A 22,008-nucleotide genomic window follows, 5' to 3' on the forward strand; every position below is an offset into this window, starting at 1 on the left:
AATGCATATTAATAGACTGAATCATGCAGTGGAAGAACGCAATCTAGTGCTTATATATTTGTTTATCATGTGTGTTTTGTTTGCTGTTTGCGCTAATGTGCTGAGTTAAGTATTTGCGCTGAACCTGCGCAGATTTGACTTGCACGAACTTCCCCAAGAAATTAATGAGTGAACATAATCATAGACAGTAAAAGAAAGAGCATAACTTATGAAAAGTAACCCGCCAAACTGGCTAGCCAATTATGAGGCAGTCGCCTCCGCAAAATTTTGCGCGCCTCTGATAAAACTCAGGCAGGCAGTCACGTGCAAGCATCACTGAATTGCCTCCATTAGAGCTTTTAGTTCATATTTGTAAAAATGCTGATAGTTTTATACAAATTTACATGATATTTCTTTACACAGAATCATAATTTATATAATTTTTCCACTGATTTACGCGATCTGATGAGCATTAACTCATATTACGCGATCATATATCTCTGTATGAATGAATCTGACGCGCGGTTCCGTTTACTACACACACACTGACGCGCGCGCAACGCTCGCGGTGATTTCAGCATCCGTCATCTCACTTAATGAGGACATAACTACACAAACAACATCTCCAGGACTGCTCTTCAGTCACTTCAGAAGTATTTTACCATTTCATTTGAGTAAGACTAGCCTTAGATGAACATAATAAAGGCTAGATGTCTCGTCTGCACCTGACAGTCAGCTCGCTCACTCTAACAGTGTTTTAATGGTGCATGTACTATTTAAATAAACATAACTTGCTCAATTTTCTACCGATTTTCAAACTGTTTGGTTTGTTATAAACGTCAGAGATGTACTTATGACACTGCACAGCAAAATCCCCAGTGTTAATTTAACACTCTGAGTGTGGACTCATATAAACACTAAAGCAGTGTTAAAAGTAACACTGAAGCAGAGTTGAAGTTAATGAGATAATTAAGAAGTTAATTGAGTTATGATTGAGCATTATTGAAGACACCTGGTGTTAACAAGCAGAATCACCAAACGAGAAAATCACAATTTGTGTGTCACCATTATAGTGGTCAATGTTTGCTTTAGAGCCCATCGCACAACAGATCCTGAAATTTGAGTTAGTATAATAATATCATAACTTATAATAATAATAATAATAATCATCATCATTAATACATGTGGAAATTAAGGGGACATTTCTCTTTTTGGACTATTGTGAGATTGTTTTCCCCCAGAATTTGACTACTAGGTCTCACTCAAAGCTTCTTGTTATAAGCCAGCTAATAACTACAACCACATCCACAAAGACTGTAATTTAGACAAAAGATTAGTTGTCATAAAATCGCAGAGGTGGAAAGAGTAAAAAAATATTCTACTCAAGTAAAAAAGTACCATTTCATTAATGAAATTTTACTTAAGTACAAGTAAAAGTACCAGTCTAAAAATCTACTCAAGTAAAAGTAAAAAGTAGCTCATTTAAAATTTACTCAGAGTAAAAATTACTTAGTTACATTTTAACAGTGGGAGGGAGGCAAAAAGGGATAGCCCTCACTGTAAACCCTAATGTTGTAATTAATAAAGAAATCAAGTTAACATAACTTCACATTACTTATAACACCAAGTTTTGCCATCAAAACTTAAACAGGTGTGTTTAAATTACTCATTGGCAGTAAAAATCTTTTGAATTAAGATTTTAAGTGTTATTAACTCAGAATTTCCATTTATTTAAATTATTCGCTACGTCTCTGTTTAAAAATGATTGGTCGCGCTTGAAATTCTGCCTTGACAACAGCACCGATTGGCCAATATAACACAAGGCGGGAATTGTTTTTCGAATTTGCTGAAGACGCAGCACTGACTGCGGTTCACAATCATTTGCAGTTTAAAGTTAAATAGGTAAGTAAAGGTTTAAACACAACGCATAAATATACACACGTTGTATTTTTTATTTCCTTATACGTTTTATTGTCATATTATTTGCATGTTGAAAATACTTTTCCGTTTTACTTTGGCAGCGGGCCAGCTGCACAAGCAGCCAGACAGGCGTTAAAGCAGGCGGGAAGAGAGTCGTTGTGAAAGACCCAGAGTACGCTGGTAGGTAGAATAATGGAAAAATATATATTTAAATTTTGCTTAGTTGCCTTTGAGTATTTTTCGAGTTATAAACACGTTCGTGTTACCAACTTTCTGTAAGAACATCTGAATTTCCCGTTTTCCTCCTGTAGGGACAGTAACATTAGCAGGCAGGTGGTTATGAAGCAGACGAGGAGGGGGAAGAGTCGAGGCCACAGGAGTAATGTTACGCTGGTAAATTTTGCTTTATTGTCTGCTATGTTTTATTTTATTTTTTATACAACTGGACTTAAGGTATAAATGCGTTTAAGTTAAAATCCCCTAACTTCCAAACATAGCCAATGTTTTACAGACTAACTTAGCACTGTTGTTTACAATAGACCTAAGCGTGATATTGCGGCTCGAACTTCCGAGAAAAATCTATTTCCAGACACTGAAATGTCTCTTTGTGTAATTTGTGAAAGGACGTTTCTTTTATTTGGTGTAAAATTGGGGTGCCGCGTGAATACTGACTTATGCCTAACGTTAATCGTTATAAGAATTTCTTTGGTCGGTATGTTACTAAAAACCGCAGACCTTTTCCTGCCTGCGACACATTTACAGAGATATTATTAATTAATGAATAGTTATGTGGAATGAAATTATATGAAATGATAGGTCTATGCAAGAAACTAAACCTCATATATTACCTTTAATTCACAGCCTCTGCAAACAAAGCTGAATTTGTTTACTACAGTCTGGAACACAAGCGTAAAGATATAACGTTATATCAAACTTTGGGAATCTGTCAATCTGTCAATCTGTCACACATGTGAATGTAATTTTGCTTTTTTAAACGGGTAGCAACATTAAGGATAGCAGCAAGTATCATTTTGATGAACAACACAACAGACCCATCTCCTCCTGACAGCCTGGAGGGCAAGCACCCTGATGTGTGGTTTATTTACAACTAGCAGGATGTGCAAAATGGTACTTGCTACTATCCTTGATGCTGCAACCTGTATAAAAAAGTAAGATTGTTCACATGAGTGATCTTAAATTGGGAAGATTGAGTTTTCACATATTCCCAAAGTTTGATATATCTTTACACTCGCACTCCAGACTGTAGAAAATACACTCAGGGCTGTTTGTACAAGGTAAAGGTAATAATGTTATAAATAATGTTGCTTGCATAGACTTATCGTTTCATTTCATAAGACACAAATATATCATCAGGAATCACAATTATTGATTTTGTTTTGCTTGTACACGTTTTTTGACAATCAAAGGGATGGTTACAGTTGACTTTCATTATATGAATAGCCAAAGACAACAGTTTCAGCTAAAAATCTCCCTTAATGTTCTGCTAAATAAAGTCGCCCACATCTTGGATGGCTAGAGTGAGTAAATTGACAGCAAATTTTTATTCATGAATGAAAAATCCTTTTAAATGTAGGTAAATAAATAATTAACCTTTTTTTAATTAACACATTTTTGTACCTTTGACTGGAATTAACTTGTTATCTTAAAAAATAATCAAGCACACCATGCATGCATGTTGTTACTTTCCCCTTCTTAATTTTTTCAGGTCTACGTGGAGTTTAATAGGATTGCTGGTAAGATCTTGAAAAGGGAATTTTACGAGACCCTTGACCAACATAGTACATGGCTCTTGGACATTTTCAGAGCCAGAACGGGAGTTGCTGGTCAGCTTTTGATAAACCTTCTGAAGCAACAAAGGTTAGTTAGAAGTCCCAATAATTTATCCTAGATATATCTTAGAAGATAGTAGATTGATTCTTTATAAACTGCAATATAGACTTCATAGTTGATCTCTGATTAAATGTTTAAAGGCTATAATAATGTATTATTATCAAGTGGTTGGATTTAATAAAATTTTATTTTTTTCACACAAGCTATCAGAGCCAACTGAAACTGAACTTTGGTGCTTAAAGGACTACCTCTTTGGTTTGGAGGTGACTCCTGCTTTCTTTAAGATGTGTTTGGTAAGTGTTCCAAGGAGAAAATGTCCAAAAGACACCCTCTCACCCTCTATACACACTCTAACACATTCACAATCTCGGTCATTCACACACACTGTATCAATCTAAAGGGTTTATTCACTCAAAAATGAAAATTCTGTAATTCATTGACTCACCCTTGTGTCATTCCATCTTTAAGGCACAATAGATTTTTTTAATGATATTCTGTAACTTTATGTCCCTCCATTGACATCCAACACAACTACACTTTCAAGGATGATAGGAAAGACTTTGTTGCAGTACTCTGTACTACTGTACTCCAGTGGTTTAACCTCAATTTTCTGAAGCAAAACGAGTGCTATGTTTGTGCAAAAAAAACATAATTTACCAGTGTAATTGTTTATCTGCAACGCCCGCTCAAGACAGTATCTCATATAGCACCACAACGTGTGAGTTTTGTATTCATGTGAGAGCAGACGTAATTGCGTGACCGTGCATTGGAGATAATATTTTTTTATAAGTTGTACTTTTTTTTTTTTTTTTTGCACAAACAGATTACTTGTGTAGCTTCATGAAATTGAGGTTAAACCACTGGAGTCACATGGATTACTTTAGTGATGTCTTTCATACCTTCTTGGACCTTGAAAGTGGTAATTGAATTGGATCTCTAGTATGGACGGACTGAAACCTCATGGGTTTCATTAAAAATATTTTAATATGTTCCGAAGATGAACGTAGGTCTTTCAGATGTGCAACACCACAAGGTTCAGTAATTAATGACAGAATTTTAAATTTTGGGTGAACTAACCCTTTTAGGTTGATATTGATGCAGTGTATGTGAGACATCGTGTGAATGTGTAATAAAAAAGAAAATTCTGTCAGTAATTACTCACCCTCATGTTGTTCCAAACCTGTAATACTTTCGTTCATCTTCGGAGCACAAATTAAGATATTTTTGATGAAATCTGAGAGCTGTCTCACTCCTCCATAGGTTTCTATTGTAAGTGTAACTTGCCGGCCCAGAAAGTTAAAAACATTGTTAAAAATAGTCAAAGTGACTACAGTGCCTCAACCTAAAGTTTATCAAGCGATGAGAATACTTTTTGTGCGCAAAAAAACAAACAAAATAACGTCTATTCAACTATACATTGTCCTCTTTGTTTCTCTGAGTGAGTTCAAGTAGTCTAACAGTGCAGCACTTCTGGGTTGTACGTCAGAACGTAGGCTCACTATTGGCCAGCATCACACACATGACCAGCATGAGCCTCCATTCTGATGTACAACCCAGAGGCGCTGCGCTGTTACATAACGTAACGCTACGCTTGATAAATTTCTGGTTCAGCCACTGTGGTCACTTGTACTATTTTAACATGTCTTTACAAACTTTCTGGGCTGGCAAGTTTAAATTACAGAGAAGCCTATGGAGGAGTGAGACAACTCGGATCATCAAAAATATTTTAATCGATGATGTATTACTGCGTTGAAACAACGTGAGGGTGAGTAATTACTAACAGAATTTTAATTTTTTTGGTGAACTAAACCTTTAAGTTGCACCTTTTTGAAATGTAAATGAGCTTGCATGTATGTGAATTAATTTTAATTTGTTAATGTTTTTTCACTATATGTCCGATGATCACCGCTCAATTCTTTATGTGCCAGTGGGGATTTTGATAGTTGAAGATGGGACAAGATGGGTCTCCCTCTTCGATTGGAATCATAATCGAGGGAAAATTAGTGATGGACAATCTACATGACCTTCCTGAAGCAATGTGCCTTCTGTTCGGACTTCTATATGCATTGCACCTGAGTTACCCAAAGTCACTGGGATAATGTTTAGCTTAATGTTTTTTTTTTTTTTTTTATGTGAGTGTAATGTTCTGTAAAAATGTAAGCTTGCTGTTAAACATGAGCTCAATATTTTAATGTGACTTAAAAATGCAGCTTGCTGTTTAAAATATGAGCTACTGTTTTCTAAAAATGTGAGCTTAAGTGCTGTTCAAGTGTCTAAATGTGACTTAAAAATATGAGCTTGATATTAGTAATGTTTCTTAAATTAATGTAAATGTATAAACTAAATAAAGCTGTTAATGGAAAAAACAATATTTGTATTAAATCATTAAAACAAGTAAACCATATAAAACTCAAAAATTTAAGTTAAGTCTATTTGCCTTTTTAAGTTATCTGTACTTGAACATTTAAGTTAATTCAATGAAGAGACCAACATTAGGTCAACTCAATTGAATTGAGTTGTCAATTTTGCCATTACTCAATTTTACTTACGCAACCACTTTCCTCAAATCATTTGAGTAGTCTCAACTTATTACACTGTAAACCCTAATAAGTTGAGACTACTCAAATGATTTGAGGAAAGTGGTTGCGTAAGTAAAATTGAGTAATGGCAAAATTGCCAACTCAATTCAATTGAGTTGACCTAATGTTGGTCTCTTCATTGAATTAACTTAAATGTTCAAGTACAGATAACTTAAAAAGGCAAACAGACTTAACTTAAATTTTCGAGTTTTATATGGTTTACTTGTTTTAATGATTTAATACAAATATAGTTTTTTCCATACACAGCTTTATTTGGTTTATACATTTACATTAATTTAAGAAACATTGGTAATATCAAGCTTATATTTTTAAGTCACATTAAGACACTTGAACAGCACTTTAAGCTCATTTTTTTTTTACAGGAAGCTGCATTTTTAAGTCACATTAAAAAATTAAGCTCAAATTTAACAGTAAGCTAACATTTTTACAAAACATTAAGCTCACATTACAAAAAAAAACCTTAAGCTCATATTTATAACAGTAAGCTCACATTTTTACAAAACAGTAAGCTCATTTTAAAAAGACACATGAATAAAAGAGTAAACTCATATTTTTAACAGTCTCAGTCTTTTTTAAAGGACCATGTGTAATGTAAATGTGTTGCTATTAAAATGCGCCAAGCAATTTCTCCAATTAAACCAAACAGCTGGTTTGCCAACGACTGTGTTTTAGGCTGCAGGTCTTTCTGCCCCAAGGAAAGTAGAATCCGCTGAATGAAGTCAAACGTGTCTCTCAGCGACTTTGGGTAACTCAGGTGCAATGCATTTATTAGTCCGAACAGAAGGCACATTGCTTCAGGAAGGTCATGTAGATTGTCCATCACTAATTTTCCCTCGATTACGAATCCAATCGAAGAGGGAGACCCATCTTGTCCCATCTTCAACTATCAAAATCCCCACTGGCACATAAAGAATTGAGCGGTGATCATCGGACATATAGTGAAAAAACATTAACAAATTAAAATTAATTCACATACATGCAAGCTCATTTACATTTCAAAAAGGTGCAACTTAAAGGGTTAGTTCACCAAAAAAATTAAAATTCTGTTAGTAATTACTCACCCTCACGTTGTTCCAACGCAGTAATACATCATCGATTAAAATATTTTTGATGATCCGAGTTGTCTCACTCCTCCATAGGCTTCTCTGTAATTTAAACTTGCCAGCCCAGAAAGTTTGTAAAGACATGTTAAAATAGTCCAAGTGACCACAGTGGCTCAACCTGAAGTTTATCAAGCGTAGAGTTACGTTATGTAACAGCGCAGCGCCTCTGGGTTGTACATCAGAATGGAGGCTCACGCTGGTCATGTGTGTGATTCTGGCCAATAGTGAGCCTACGTTCTGACGTACAACCCAGAAGCACTGCACTGTTACACTACGTGAACTCAGAGAAACAAAGAGGAAAATGAATAGTTCAATAAAGACGTTGTTTTTTGCACACAAAAAGTATTCTCATCACTTGATAAACTTCAGGTTGAGCAAGGCCGGCAAGCTACAGTTACTATAGAAACCTATGGAGGAGTGAGACAGCTCTCAGATTTCATAAAAAAAATATCTTAATTTGTGTTCCCGAAGATGAACGAAAGTATTACAGGTTTGGAACAACATGAGGGTGAGTAATTACTGACAGAATTTTCATTTTTTATTACACATTCACACGATCTCTCACAAACACTGCATCAATCTCCATCTAAAAGGGTTAGTTCACCCAAAATTTAACATTTTGTCATTAATTACTCGCCCTTGTGTCGCTGCACATCTGAAAGACCTACGTTCATCTTCGGAACTTAAAAAAAAAGATTTTTAAATGAAACCCATGAGGTTTCAGTCCCTCCATACTAGAGATCCAATGCAATTACCACTTTCAAGGTCCAAAAAGTGGTATGAAAGACAACATTAAAGTAATCCATGTGACTCCAGTGGTTTAACCTCAGTGTTATGAAGCTACGCAAGTAATTTGTTTGTGCAAAAAAAAAAAAAAAAAAAAAAAAGTACAACTTTATTTGCTAAATATAATCTCCAACGCATGTTCACACAATTACGTCAAAACTTAAGCGTTGTGGTGCTATATGAGATACTCTCATGAACGGGCATTGCAGATAAACATTTTTAAAAATACACTGGTAAATTATGTTTTTTTGCACAAACATAGCACTCTTTTTGCTTCATAAAATTGAGGTTAAACCACTGGAGTACAGTAGTACAGAGTACTGTAACAAAGTCTTTCCTATTGTCCTTGAAAGTGTAGTTGTGTTGGATGTCAACGGAGCGACAAAAAGTTACAGAATATCATAAAAATCTATTGTCTTGAAGATGGAGTGACATAAGGGTGAGTCAATGAATTACATAATTTTCAATATTTGAGTGAATTAAACCTTTAGATTCAGACTGATACAGTGTGTGTGTGTGTGTGTGTCTGAGAGAGAGAATGACCCAAGATTGTGAATGTGTGAGAGTGTGTATAGAGGTTTTTTTTTTTGTACATTTTCTCCTTGGAACACTTACCAAACAAAGTGTCTTAAAGAAAGCAGAGACATCTCCAAACCAAAGGCATAGTCCTTAAAGCACCAAAGTTCGGCTTCAGTTGGCTCTGATAGCTTGTGTGGAAAAAATAAAATTGTATTAAATCCAACCACTAATAATACATTATAACAGCCTTTAAACGTTTACTCAGAGATCAACTATGAAGTCTATATTGCAATTTATACAGTTTACATTTACTTACATTTAAAAGGATTTTCATTCATGAATACAATTTTGCTGTCAATTTACTCACACTCAACCATCAAAGACTTTATTTAGCAGAACATTAAAGAAGATTTTAAGCTGAAACTGTTGTCTTTGGCTATTCATATAAATTAAAGTCAAATGTAACCATCCCTTTGATGGTCAAAAAACATGTACAAGCAAAACAAAATCATTACTTGTGGTTCCTGATGATATATTTATGTCTTATGAAATGAAACGAAAGGTCCATGCAAGAAACGTTATTTATAACATTACCTTAACCTTGTACAAACAGCCCTGAGTGTATTTTCTACAGTCTGGAGTGCGATATATCAAACTTTGGCAATGTGTGAAAACTCAATCTTCCCAATTTGAGATCACACCTATGAACAATCTTACCTTTTTATACAGATTGCAGCATCAAGGATAGTAGCAAGTACAATTTTGGACATCCTGCTAGTTGTAAACAAACCACACCAGTATCACATCATTATATGTGTCAGGGCGCTTGCACTCCAGGCTGTCAGGAGGAGATGCGTCTGTTGTGTTGTTCATCAAAATAATACTTGCTGCTATCCTTGATGCTATTAAAAAAGTACAATTACATTCACATGCACGATCTCAAATCAGGAAGATTGACTTTTCAAAGATTCCCAAAGTTTGATATAACTTAACAGCTTTAAGCTTGTTCTGACTGTAGTAAACGCATTTAGCTCTGTTTACAGAGGCTGTGGATTAAAGGTATTATGTAAATGTTTCGTTTATTGCATAGACCTATCATTTCATAAAATTTCATTCCATATAACTATTAATTAATAATATCTCTGTAAATGTGTCGCAGGCAGGAAAAAGGTCTGCGGTTTTCAGTGAACATACCGCCCAAAGAAATTCTTAAAACGATTAGGCCCAAGTCAGTATATTCACGCAGCAGCCCAATTTTACACCACATAAAAGAAAGTCCTTTCACAAATTACACAGAGACATTTCAGTGTCTGGAAATAGATTTTTCTCGAAGTTCGAGCCGCAATATCACGCTTAGGCCAATTGTAAACAACAGCGCTAGTCTGTAAAACATTGGCTATGTTTGGAAGTTAGGTGATTTTAACTTAAACGCATTTATACCTTGTCCATCCGTATAAAAATAAAATAAAACCTTTAACAGACAATAAAGCAAAATTTACCAACGTAACGTTCCTCCTGTGGCCTCGACTCTTCCCCCTCCTCGTCTGCTTCATAACCGCCTGCTACTGTCCCTGCGGAAGGGAAAACGGGAAACTCAGATGTTCTTACAGAAAGTTAGTAACAAGTGTTTATAACTCGAAAATACTCCAAGGAAACTTAGCGCAATTTAAATATATATTTTACCATTATTCTGCCTACCAGCGTACTCTGGGTCTTTCACGACGACTCTCTTCCAACCTGCTTTAACGCCTGTCTGGCTGCTGCAGCTGGCCCGCTGCCAGAGTAAAACGGTAACGTTAAAGTATTTTCACCATGCAAATAACATGACAATAAAACGTATAAGGAAATAAAAAAAAGAATGTGTGTATACTTATGCGTTGCGTTTAAATCTTTACTTACCTATTTAACTTTAAACTGTATTATTTATTTCTTCTTTCAGGTGGTCCTGCAAATGACTGTGTCCTGCATTCAGTGCTGCGTCTTCAGCAAATTCGACAAAAAATTCCCGCCTTGTGTTATATTGGCCAATCGGCGCTGTTGTCAAGGCAGAATTTCAAGCGCGACCAATCAATTTTAAACACAGACGTAGCGAATAATTTAAATAAATGGAACTTATGAGTTTATAACACTTAAAATCTTAATTAAAAAGATTTTCATTGCCAATGAGTAAGTTAAACACATCTGTTTAAGTTTTGATGGCAAAACTGGGTGTTATAAGTAATGTGAAGTTATGTTAACTTGATTTCTTTATTAATGACAACGTTAGGGTTTACAGTGTAGGGTTTACAGTGCTGTTAATCTCAAACTAGTTGTTTTTAATTAAAGGAATCAGTTATTTAGAATAATAAGACATTTGGGCTGTTACCAGGCAAATCAGTATCAACAAACTCATCTTTTCAATGCAGGGGAAACACAGAAGCTTCATCGGAAGTGGCATTTAGATGTATTACACTGTTTAATGCAGGACAAGAATGCATTTAACCTGCAGTTACACATGCATGAATAATGTTTTGATATACAAGACATAAAATGTTGAATACTCATTTGAAATTAAAAGAAATTAATTATAAAAAACAAACAAAAGATACTTTAAATTTGAAATTAAAATGGCCAGACACTGTAAACCCTAATGTTGCCTTGACTTAAAAAATCAAGTAATGTTGACTAAACATTACTTAAAATTTTGCATTTTGGCCCTGTCACTTAAAAACATGAGTTAATTTAACTAATTTACCTTCAAAATGCATAAACTTAAGATTTCAAGTGTTGTGAGCTCAAAATCATGAGTAATCCTTTCGAAAAACTCAACGTCACTCTGTTCTTCCTTTAATGTGATTGGCCATGGGAGAAATTCTGCCTAGCAACAAGAGAACAAAAGCACTGATTGGTGGATTACAAAATTCGTCCTTTTGGTCTGTTTGGTTGCTGAACTACAATTCAAGAGGAAGTTTTTCTTCGTGTACTATGTTCGGTGACTAAAATTATGTAGATATAAAGTTGTTTTGCATGATTTCTACTGGTGAAATATGTTAATTTAAATCCTTGTGGTACGTGATTTTGAGATGATTATTGAAACAACAACTTAAGTATTTGATGAAGTGGCCCAATCGTTTTCCTTTGAGCGAAAGAACATGGCAGCTAAAGTTACTGCTTAACTCGTTAGATCGAAAACCCTAATAAGTTGAATGAACTAAATTGATTGAGTAAACTCATTGCCTCAATTTAATTGAGTAATGGAGTCTCCCAAAACTTACATATTTAAGTTTATTTAACTTGACGGTTTTGTAGAAAACCCTAATAAGTTGAATGAACTAAATTGATTGAGTAAACTCGTTGCCTCAATTTAATTGAGTAATGGAGTCTCCCAAAACTTACATTTTTAAGTTTATTTAACTTGACGGTTTTGTAGATTGTACTTAAATCACTCAGTTCACCAAACTTGATGCTAATTTAATGTACTTAAACAATTATGTTCACTTAACTTGGTACTAATTTCAAGTGTACTTATATATTCAAGTTAACTCAACATGTAAATTTAACTGAAAATGATGTTCTTATTTTTGACAGCAGACTGAAGTAAAACAAATAACAGCATATTTACACTTTGACCTTTTGACAAACTGTCACAATATTTATGAAAATACAGTAAACCCTATACTGCACTGTAAAAAAAAAATATATATATATTTTTATGTCTTTGCAGACATTGAAAAGACATCCACTGAGGAGAGAATGTTTGTATGACGTCTTTTTTTAATGTTTTTTATGTCTTCTGCACATCCGATATAGATGTTCACATATCCTCCTTACAAGGTTCTGTGACTTTATTTCTGTCAGACATCTAGAGAAGCTCTTATTGAGAATTAACAGAGGTTTAAATGTGCATACTTGATTCATTTGAAGTCACCATTGTGGTGGAAAATGTTTGGTTTAGTTGGGATCTTGGTCCAGATACTTCTTATGTTCGCTTGACTCTTGCTGCTATAACAGTATATTTTAAAATGCTGTTTTTGTGGCGAAGAAAGACAAAGTTTAAAAGAGCTCAGGTGTTATCAGCTCTTTGTTGGTGTAAGCTTGTCTCTTGCAGCTGTAACTTGTGTGTTGTAAAACACTGTTACTGTGGCAAAGAGAGTTGAGATCTAACATACACATATCTGGCTTGTAATGTTGACTTATTATAGTAAAATAAAATATATTGCTGCAACTATGGATATACTTTTATGGATATAAACTTTGTAGATAAAACAATGTACTTACTTTTAGAAAACCAACCATGTCGTCACAAACAGACATCAAGATTTTGGATATGCATCACATCAATGGTGACAATCAGAACAAAAAAAGGCTGGAAAATAAGGAGGAGTTTGTGCTATGGAGCTCTTTTGTTTGTCACCATTATTGTGATGCATATGCTACATCTAGAAGTCTGTGTGTGAAAACTTGATTGATTCTTTTACTCAAATTATTTCAAACGCATTCATTTCGTCCATCTTTAAAATAAGTATTTTACTCCTGGTGCCTGTTAAAAATATCAAACAAAACATATTTTATGATCTCAAATACGTATTATGTGATGACTCTCTCATCAACAAAAAACATCTGATAACACCTGAGCTCATTTAAATTTGTCTTTTTTCACCACAAAAACAGCGTTTTAAAATACACCAATACAGCAGCAAGAGACAAATTAACACAAGAAGTAACTGGACCAAGATCCCAACTAAACCAAACACTTTCCACCACAATGGTGACTTCAAATGAATCATGTATCAACATTTAAACCTCTGAGGGATTTAGGTAGTCTACAAAACCGTCAAGTTAAATAAACTTAAATATGTAAGTTTTGGGAGACTCCATTACTCAATTAAATTGAGGCAACAAGTTTACTCAATAAATTTAGTTCAGTCAACTTATTAGGGTTTTCAGTGTATGTGTCAGCAAGTCACTGTTAATAAGTGAGTCATTGCGATTGAACCGAATCATTTAAACGATTCATTCAGGAACGAAAGACTGTCATGTTGCTCAGAGACGCAAAACTGTGCTTTGGTGGCTGTGTTTGGAATTATTTTTGTTGTAGAAATAGAGCAAAACAGACAATATGGTGTCTGAAACACAAGTCTATTAATTAACTTGTTTACTGACCTGTTGTAAAAAAAAAAAAAAAAAAAAAAAAAATTATATATATATATATATATATATATATATATATATATATATGTAATCATGATGATTTTTGTAGGAAAAGACGGCATTCTTTGTGTGATTTTGATTTACTATATGAAATGATATAAATATGTGAATTTTCTGCCCCTATTTCTTCAATATTGTGATCATTCTAAATGCATTTTACAAGACTTAATCACACAGTGAAAGAACGCACTATAAATGCGCGCGCACATCATTAAAACAACAATTATGATATTATCGCAGGCGATAAAAGTTATAGGAGCATTAAATAGTTAATAAACTTCATTCTAATGCTCATTATATTCATAGTAGTTATAATTCATTACACGATTGGCTACTCTAATAACAGCATTCATTTCAATCCGACATTCATATTAAAATATTAATCATATTCATAACAGAAGCAGTGTTTTCCACAGTCTCCACGGATGTGTCATTAGTGGACAGATAGGCTCCGCACATATAACGTTACTCCCAAATATATTTTTAGGTCGCACAGATTAAATTTCAGGAGCATATGCAACAAAAATGTTGACAATTTCGAGCCTTTATAAATCCTCACAGTGATCCGTTGCGCTTTCGCGCTCTGTTTAACGGTCTCTAATAGTGATGGCCGATTCGTGAACGAATCGTTCAATTTAACCGGTTCTTCTTAGTGAACCGGTTGAACCAGTTCACCAAATCGAACTGAATCGTTTGAAACGGTTCACGTCTCCAATAAGCATAAATTCACAAATTACTTAAGCTGTTAACTTTTTTAACGTGACTGACACTCCCTCTGAGTCAGAATAAACCAATATCCCGGGGTAATCCATTTACTCAAACAGTACACTGAATGAAATGCTGTGAAGACCGAACTGAAGATGAACACCGAGCCGAGCCAGATAATGAACGAACACGCCCACTGCTGGAGCAGTTCTCGTTCTCGAGTAGGGCTGCACGATTAATCGCATGCGATTGTCATGCGTGTCTCATCAGTAAAGATGGTTCTGTGATTAGCGGTAAATGTCCATCAGCTGCTTTCAAATGGAGCCGCACCTAATATACAGAGCCGTAGATCGTTGACAAGCTACGCAATATCGCGTTCATAACCGCATGCGATTAATCTGCGATTATGAACGTGATATTGCCCAGCTTGTCAGTGAATTATGGCTTCCCATCACACTAGATGTGGACTGACATTACTCAGAAGTCAGATGTTGGTTGAAAGTGAAAACCCAACCTCTGTTTGGTGTCAAACTCTAGCGTAAATACTCCAAAAACATGACAATCTTCACTTATTATAAACAAGATTTATTTCTGTCATAAATGTAAAAAAGTTCTTATTGAGATTAAAAGAGATGTTGATGGTTTATTGAAAATTATAGTTTAGTTTGATGTCACCATTATGCTGATCAGTACTTAGGAAGTATGACTCTTTTCAGTGTTAGCGTTCATTTAGCTGCTGTAATTATATCTGTTACAGCAAAAACATTGAGAAAAAGATGTCATTAGATAATGTTGGTTACTGGCTGATATTAAAGATGTCTTAATGTAACAATCTGATCAACTGATTTTACCAGGAGTCTGTTCTACGCTATTAATTTAATATTAGTGACTAGCAGATGTGTTGCAATACACAGGGTCAATTTAAGTCATTTTATTTTTACTGATCTTTTTAAACTACATTGTTTTAGAACCACTTCAAACCTTAGGATGCTTAGACATACAGAGACCTTAAGAATTAGTGTAAGAATCTCAACAATGGTGACATGCTTCATGCCGCAATGCATTCTGGGTGCTACTGCTACGGATGAGTTTTGCATGATGTACCCAGAATACATTGCAGCATAAAGCATGTCACCATTGTTGAGATTCATACACTGAATTTGAACTCAATTTTTTTTTAAATCTTTGAAATTATCTGCTTTAAATTCAACTGGGTGTCAGGCTGTTGACCATTGAGTCACTTTAATAAATAATACTTAACTAACATCACACAGTAGCTTGGGTGAAAACAAGTAATCAGACATATCAATCATCAGCAAGCAAACAGCACCATTGAACCACATATTTGTTTGCTGTTTTAGCCACAATAAAGATGACAGCAGCTAAAAAACAACACCGACAAGTCAAGTGTCAAATTGCACAACTAAAGCCAACACTTACCAGCATTATGGTGACATCAAACCAAGCTATTACTTTTAAACAGACATCAACATCCACATCTAAACATCCACTTAAATCTTAATTAGAATGTTATGGAATAATGTTCTAATAATGTTATTGATAAACATTTGTAGAATGTTTTTAGAGAACGTTATCCTATCTTTTGAGAGAACGTTCTGGGAACAAAAATAAAACTACCCACTAAAAACATTGTTAGAACAATCCATGGGAATGTTCTTAGAACATTTTAGAACAAAGAAAATTCTAGCTGGGAAGTGCCGCTCCATTTGAAACCAGGTGGTGGACATTTACTGCTAATCACAGAACCGGCTTTACTGACAAAGACACGCATGACAATCGCATGCGATTAATCGTGCAGCCCTATTCTCGAGTCAAGAACCGGTTGCTTCGGTTTTCGGATCACCAGTAAACTCAACCGGGAATCGTTTCTGTCGGACGCGTCCGAATTGAGAACCGATGAACTGATGATATTGCGCATGCGTGTAATTTTGTAAGTATTTTGTTAAACATCGGAAAGTTTGATAAAATAACTATATTTTATTTTGATTTTTTTTTTATTATTATTTTTTTTTTAGATTAATGTTTCCAATCTGTATATTGTATATAATGTATAGGCCAAATGGGTTTTCCGGGAAGTTGGACAATAATTAAGACTCTAAAGACTCTTATGTTTAATATAGGAATAAGGGATGATATATGAGATATCTGTACTGTATTTATATTTTATGATGACACATTCACAAATTGAGTTTGTAGTAAACAGAACATGAACACGAGTAGAGCAGCTGATGAGACTGAACTGCAGCATGTGCCGGTTAGAGCGATTCTCGTTCTCGAGTCAAGAACCGGTTGCATCGGTTTTCGGATCATCAGTACACTCAACCGAGAATCGTTTCTGTCGGACGCGTCCGAATTGAGAACCGATGAACTGATGATACTGCGCATGCGCGATTCAGCGTGAAGTCCAACTGACTGACAGCATGTCTGAACCGAAGGGATTCTTTTGGCGATTGATTCTGATTCTGTACTAGTAATGTTATGAGCGCGGGTATTTCGAGGGCTTGGATGAAGGGCAATCTGGCGAAACGTAAGTTCATTTAATAACAGAGGTGGAGAGTCCAGGGGTCAGAAAGTAAAAGTCCTGCCACATTTTTGCTCCACCCATGAACTCAGCAGCTGATTTGACCAGAGGAGGAAACAAGTCATTCCTTCCAAGTCACAAACTAGTCTCAACTCAAATCCCAAGTCCTCAAAGAGTTAAAGTCTATGAGATAATTAAGAGACTAATTAAATGATGATTGTGCATTGGTGATGAACACCTGCTGTTATTGTGCGTTACAGAGGATCAGATGCTGATGTTTTATTGGTTAAAATTATGCCACCATCATGGAGATCAGTGTTTGCTTCAGTTGGGCTCTTGACCTTTGGTTTCTTATGTTAGATATTTCTCTGTAAAAGTACATGTGCTGTTATAAAACAGTGCGATCAGTGCTGTGCAGAAAACTGTTACTAGCCGGTTTTACATGATGAAGTAATTATTAGGCATCAGGCTGTTTATTTCCAAAACAATTTTATGTATTTATTATTAACAAATGTTCAGTTTTTAAATAACCTACCTTGTGGAACCGTTGGTTTAATCACTATAATGAATACATTTCCTAATGTATGTAATAAATATACATTTTTCGAAATCTTTTCCTAATAAGACGCACAGACATCATGACCCAGCATATGAATCTCAACAATGGTGACAATTAGGGGTGCTCCGATCACGATCGGCCGATCGTTATGCGCATCTCGTCAGTAAAGCCGGTTCTCTAATCAGCTGTTAATTCCATCAGGTGTGATTTCACATAGAGCCGCTGTTACTACACAGAGCCGTTGTTAATAGAGAAGATGCGCCAAAAAACCCTGAAAATGAAGTGGATTTGCGCATCTTCTCTATTAACAACGGCTCTGTGTAGTAACAGCTGCTCTATGTGAAATCTAGGGATGTTCCGGTACTAGTCTGGACTAGGGCTGCACGATTAATCGCATGCGATTGTCATGCGTGTCTCATCAGTAAAGATGGTTCTGTGATTAGCGGTAAATGTCCATCAGCTGCTTTCAAATGGAGCCGCACCTAATATACAGAGCCGTAGATCGTTGACAAGCTACGCAATATCGCGTTCATAACCGCATGCGATTAATCTGCGATTATGAACGTGATATTGCACAGCTTGTCAGTGAATTACGGCTTCACATCACACTAGATGTGGACTGACATTGCTCAGAAGTCAGATGTTGGTTGAAAGTGAAAACCCAACCTCTGTTTGGTGTCAAACTCTAGCGTAAATACTCCAAAAACATGACAATCTTCACTTATTATAAACAAGATTTATTTCTGTCATAAATGTAAAAAAGTTCTTATTGAGATTAACAGAGATGTTGATGGTTTATTGAAAATTATAGTTTAGTTTGATGTCACCATTATGCTGATCAGTACTTAGGAAGTATGACTCTTTTCAGTGTTAGAGTTCATTTAACTGCTGTAATTATACCTGTTACAGCAAAAACATTGAGAAAAAGATGTCATTCGATAATGTTGGTTACTGGCTGATATTAAAAATGTCTTAATGTAACAATCTGATCAACTGATATTACCAGGAGTCTGTTCTACGCTATTAATTTAATATTAGTGACTATAGCAGATGTGTTGCAATACACAGGGTCCTGACAATTTATGTTATTTTATTTTTATCTGATCTTTTTAAACTACATTGTTTTAGAATCACTTCAAACCTTAGGATGCTTAGACATACAGAGACCTTAAGAATTAGTGTAAGAATCTCAACAATGGTGACATGCTTCATGCCGCAATGCATTCTGGGTGCTATGGATGAGTTTTGCATGATGTACCCAGAATACATTGCAGCATAAAGCATGTCACCATTGCTGAGATTCATACACTGAATCTTGATGTTTGTGCGACAAATTTTTAATTTTTTTTTTGAAATTATCTGTTTTAAATTCAACTGGGTGTCAGGTTGTTGACCATTGAGTCACTTTAATAAATAATACTTAACTAACACCACACAGTAGCTTGGGTGAAAACAAGTAATCAGACATATCAATCATCAGCAAGCAAACAGCACCATTGAACCACATATTCGTTTGCTGTTTTAGCCACAATAAAGATGACAGCAGCTAAAAAACAACACCGTCAAGTCAAGTGTCAAATTGCACAACTAAAGCCAACACTTACCAGCATTATGGTTGACATCAAACCAAGCTATTACTTTTAAACAGACATCAACATCCACATCTAAACATCCACTTAAATCTTAATTAGAATGTTATGGAATAATGTTCTAATAATGTTATTGATAAACATTTGTAGAATGTTTTTAGAGAACGTTATCCTATCTTTTGAGAGAACGTTCTGGGAACAAAAATAAAACTACCCGCTAAAAACATTGTTAGAACAATCCATGGGAATGTTCTTAGAACATTTTAGAACAAAGAAAATTCTAGCTGGGAAGTGCCGCTCCATTTGAAACCAGGTGGTGGACATTTACTGCTAATCACAGAACCGGCTTTACTGACAAAGACACGCATGACAATCGCATGCGATTAATCGTGCAGCCCTACTTCAGACACAGCCTTAGATGAAATCAACTGAAATAAAATACATGAAATCTCTCAAGATCTGATTAAACAACCCACAAACAGCATCAGCAGCTCCACTTATTAATAACCAGACTGACTTTATTTCTGTCAGACATCTACAGAAGATCTTATTGAGAATGAACTAAGGTTTAGATGTTGATTTATTGTTTCATTTGAAGTAACCATGTTAGAGATCAGTGTTTGCTTTAGTTGGGCTCTTGACCCTTGATTTCTCTCTTAGTCTTTCCTCTGGCTGTTATAACCGTGTGTTTCTAAAACACATTTGTTGTAACTCAAAAGCCCAGAAGGAAAAACCATCAGGTGTTAACCTGTACCTAGGTGTAGGTTATTATACTTTATATCGGTGATGATAATGATCAATTATTGAACTGCTTGGAGTCTAATCTCTGATGATATAGGTGTTGTGTAATTTGTTTGATTATAGTAAAAGTGATTTTAAGAGGAAGTGGTTCTGTGATGATCAGTTTATCTGAATGACTTTTCAAACAGTGTGGTCTTCTACGGTGTCAATTAGTCACACACAGACATAAATAATCAGAATATGAACCTCAACAATGGTGACCATAAAAAAAATGCTGCAGAGCATGCTGGGAGCCATGGATGAGTTCTGTACTACAATAGTACCCAGAATGCATTGCAGCATGTTTTTTTCGTCACCATTGTAGAGGTTCATATTCTGATTATTGATGTCTGTGTTTGACCAATTACTGGCATAGAAGAAAAATGTATGGGTACAAAAATGTTTAGAAAGTCATTTTTATATTAACTTATCACAGAATCACTGGCTCTTAATGTCACTTTTACTAGAATCACTTCAACTAATTACACAACACCTACTTCATTAGACTCCATACAGATAAATAATTGATGACTATCATCACCTATATAAGGTATAACAACCTACACCTAGGTACAGATTAACACCTGATGAGATTTCTTCTGGGCTTTTGAGTTATAACAAATGTGTTTTAGAAACACACGGTTATAACAGCCAGAGAAAAGACTAAGACAGAAGTCAAGGGTCAAGAGCCCAACTAAAGCAAACAGTGATCTCTAACATGGTTACTTCAAATTAGGGCTGCACGATTAATCGCATGCGATTGTCATGCGTGTCTTTGTCAGTAAAGCCGGTTCTGTGATTAACAGTAAATGTCCACCACCTGGTTTCAAATGGAGCGGCACTTCCCAGCTAGAATTTTCTTTGTTCTAAAATGTTCTAAGAACATTCCCATGGATTGTTCTAACAATGTTTTTAGCGGGTAGTTTTATTTTTGTTCCCAGAACGTTCTCTCAAAAGATAGGATAACGTTCTCTAAAAACATTCTACAAATGTTTATCAATAACATTATTAGAACATTATTCCATAACATTCTAATTAAGATTTAAGTGGATGTTTAGATGTGGATGTTGATGTCTGTTTAAAAGTAATAGCTTGGTTTGATGTCACCATAATGCTGGTAAGTGTTGGCTTTAGTTGTGCAATTTGACACTTGACTTGTCAGTGTTGTTTTTTAGCTGCTGTCATCTTTATTGTGGCTAAAACAGCAAACGAATATGTGGTTCAATGGTGCTGTTTGCTTGCTGATGATTGATATGTCTGATTACTTGTTTTCACCCAAGCTACTGTGTGGTGTTAGTTAAGTATTATTTATTAAAGTGACTCAATGGTCAACAACCTGACACCCAGTTGAATTTAAAACAGATAATTTCAAAAAAAAATTTAAAAATTTGTCGCACAAACATCAAGATTCAGTGTATGAATCTCAGCAATGGTGACATGCTTTATGCTGCAATGTATTCTGGGTACATCATGCAAAACTCATCCATAGCACCCAGAATGCATTGCGGCATGAAGCATGTCACCATTGTTGAGATTCTTACACTAATTATTAAGGTCTCTGTATGTCTAAGCATCCCAAGGTTTGAAGTGATTCTAAAACAATGTAGTTTAAAAAGATCAGATAAAAATAAAATAACATAAATTGTCAGGACCCTGTGTATTGCAACACATCTGCTATAGTCACTAATATTAAATTAATAGCGTAGAACAGACTCCTGGTAAAATCAGTTGATCAGATTGTTACATTAAGACATCTCTAATATCAGCCAGTAACCAACATTATCGAATGACATCTTTTTCTCAATGTTTTTGATGTAACAGGTATAATTACAGCAGCTAAATGAACGCTAACACTGAAAAGACTCATACTTCCTAAGTACTGATC

At 35.1% G+C, this 22,008-nt stretch overlaps 2 long non-coding RNA genes across 2 annotated transcripts; one reads left to right on the top strand and one right to left on the bottom strand.

Moving 5' to 3' along the window:
* Positions 1 to 1,811: 1,811 nt before the first annotated feature.
* LOC113076288 (uncharacterized) lies at positions 1,812 to 3,761 on the top strand. Its single transcript, XR_003281155.1, has 4 exons — positions 1,812 to 1,881; positions 2,001 to 2,079; positions 2,211 to 2,292; positions 3,626 to 3,761. It is a non-coding gene; the product is annotated as an uncharacterized LOC113076288 (long non-coding RNA).
* Positions 3,762 to 8,854: 5,093 nt separating this feature from the next.
* LOC113076286 (uncharacterized) lies at positions 8,855 to 10,530 on the bottom strand. Its single transcript, XR_003281154.1, has 3 exons — positions 10,457 to 10,530; positions 10,258 to 10,329; positions 8,855 to 8,946 (listed from the first exon to the last, which is right to left on the bottom strand). It is a non-coding gene; the product is annotated as an uncharacterized LOC113076286 (long non-coding RNA).
* Positions 10,531 to 22,008: the final 11,478 nt, after the last annotated feature.

Source organism: Carassius auratus, unplaced genomic scaffold (genome assembly GCF_003368295.1).
Source record: "Carassius auratus strain Wakin unplaced genomic scaffold, ASM336829v1 scaf_tig00019644, whole genome shotgun sequence".
Taxonomy (NCBI): Eukaryota; Metazoa; Chordata; class Actinopteri; order Cypriniformes; family Cyprinidae; genus Carassius; species Carassius auratus.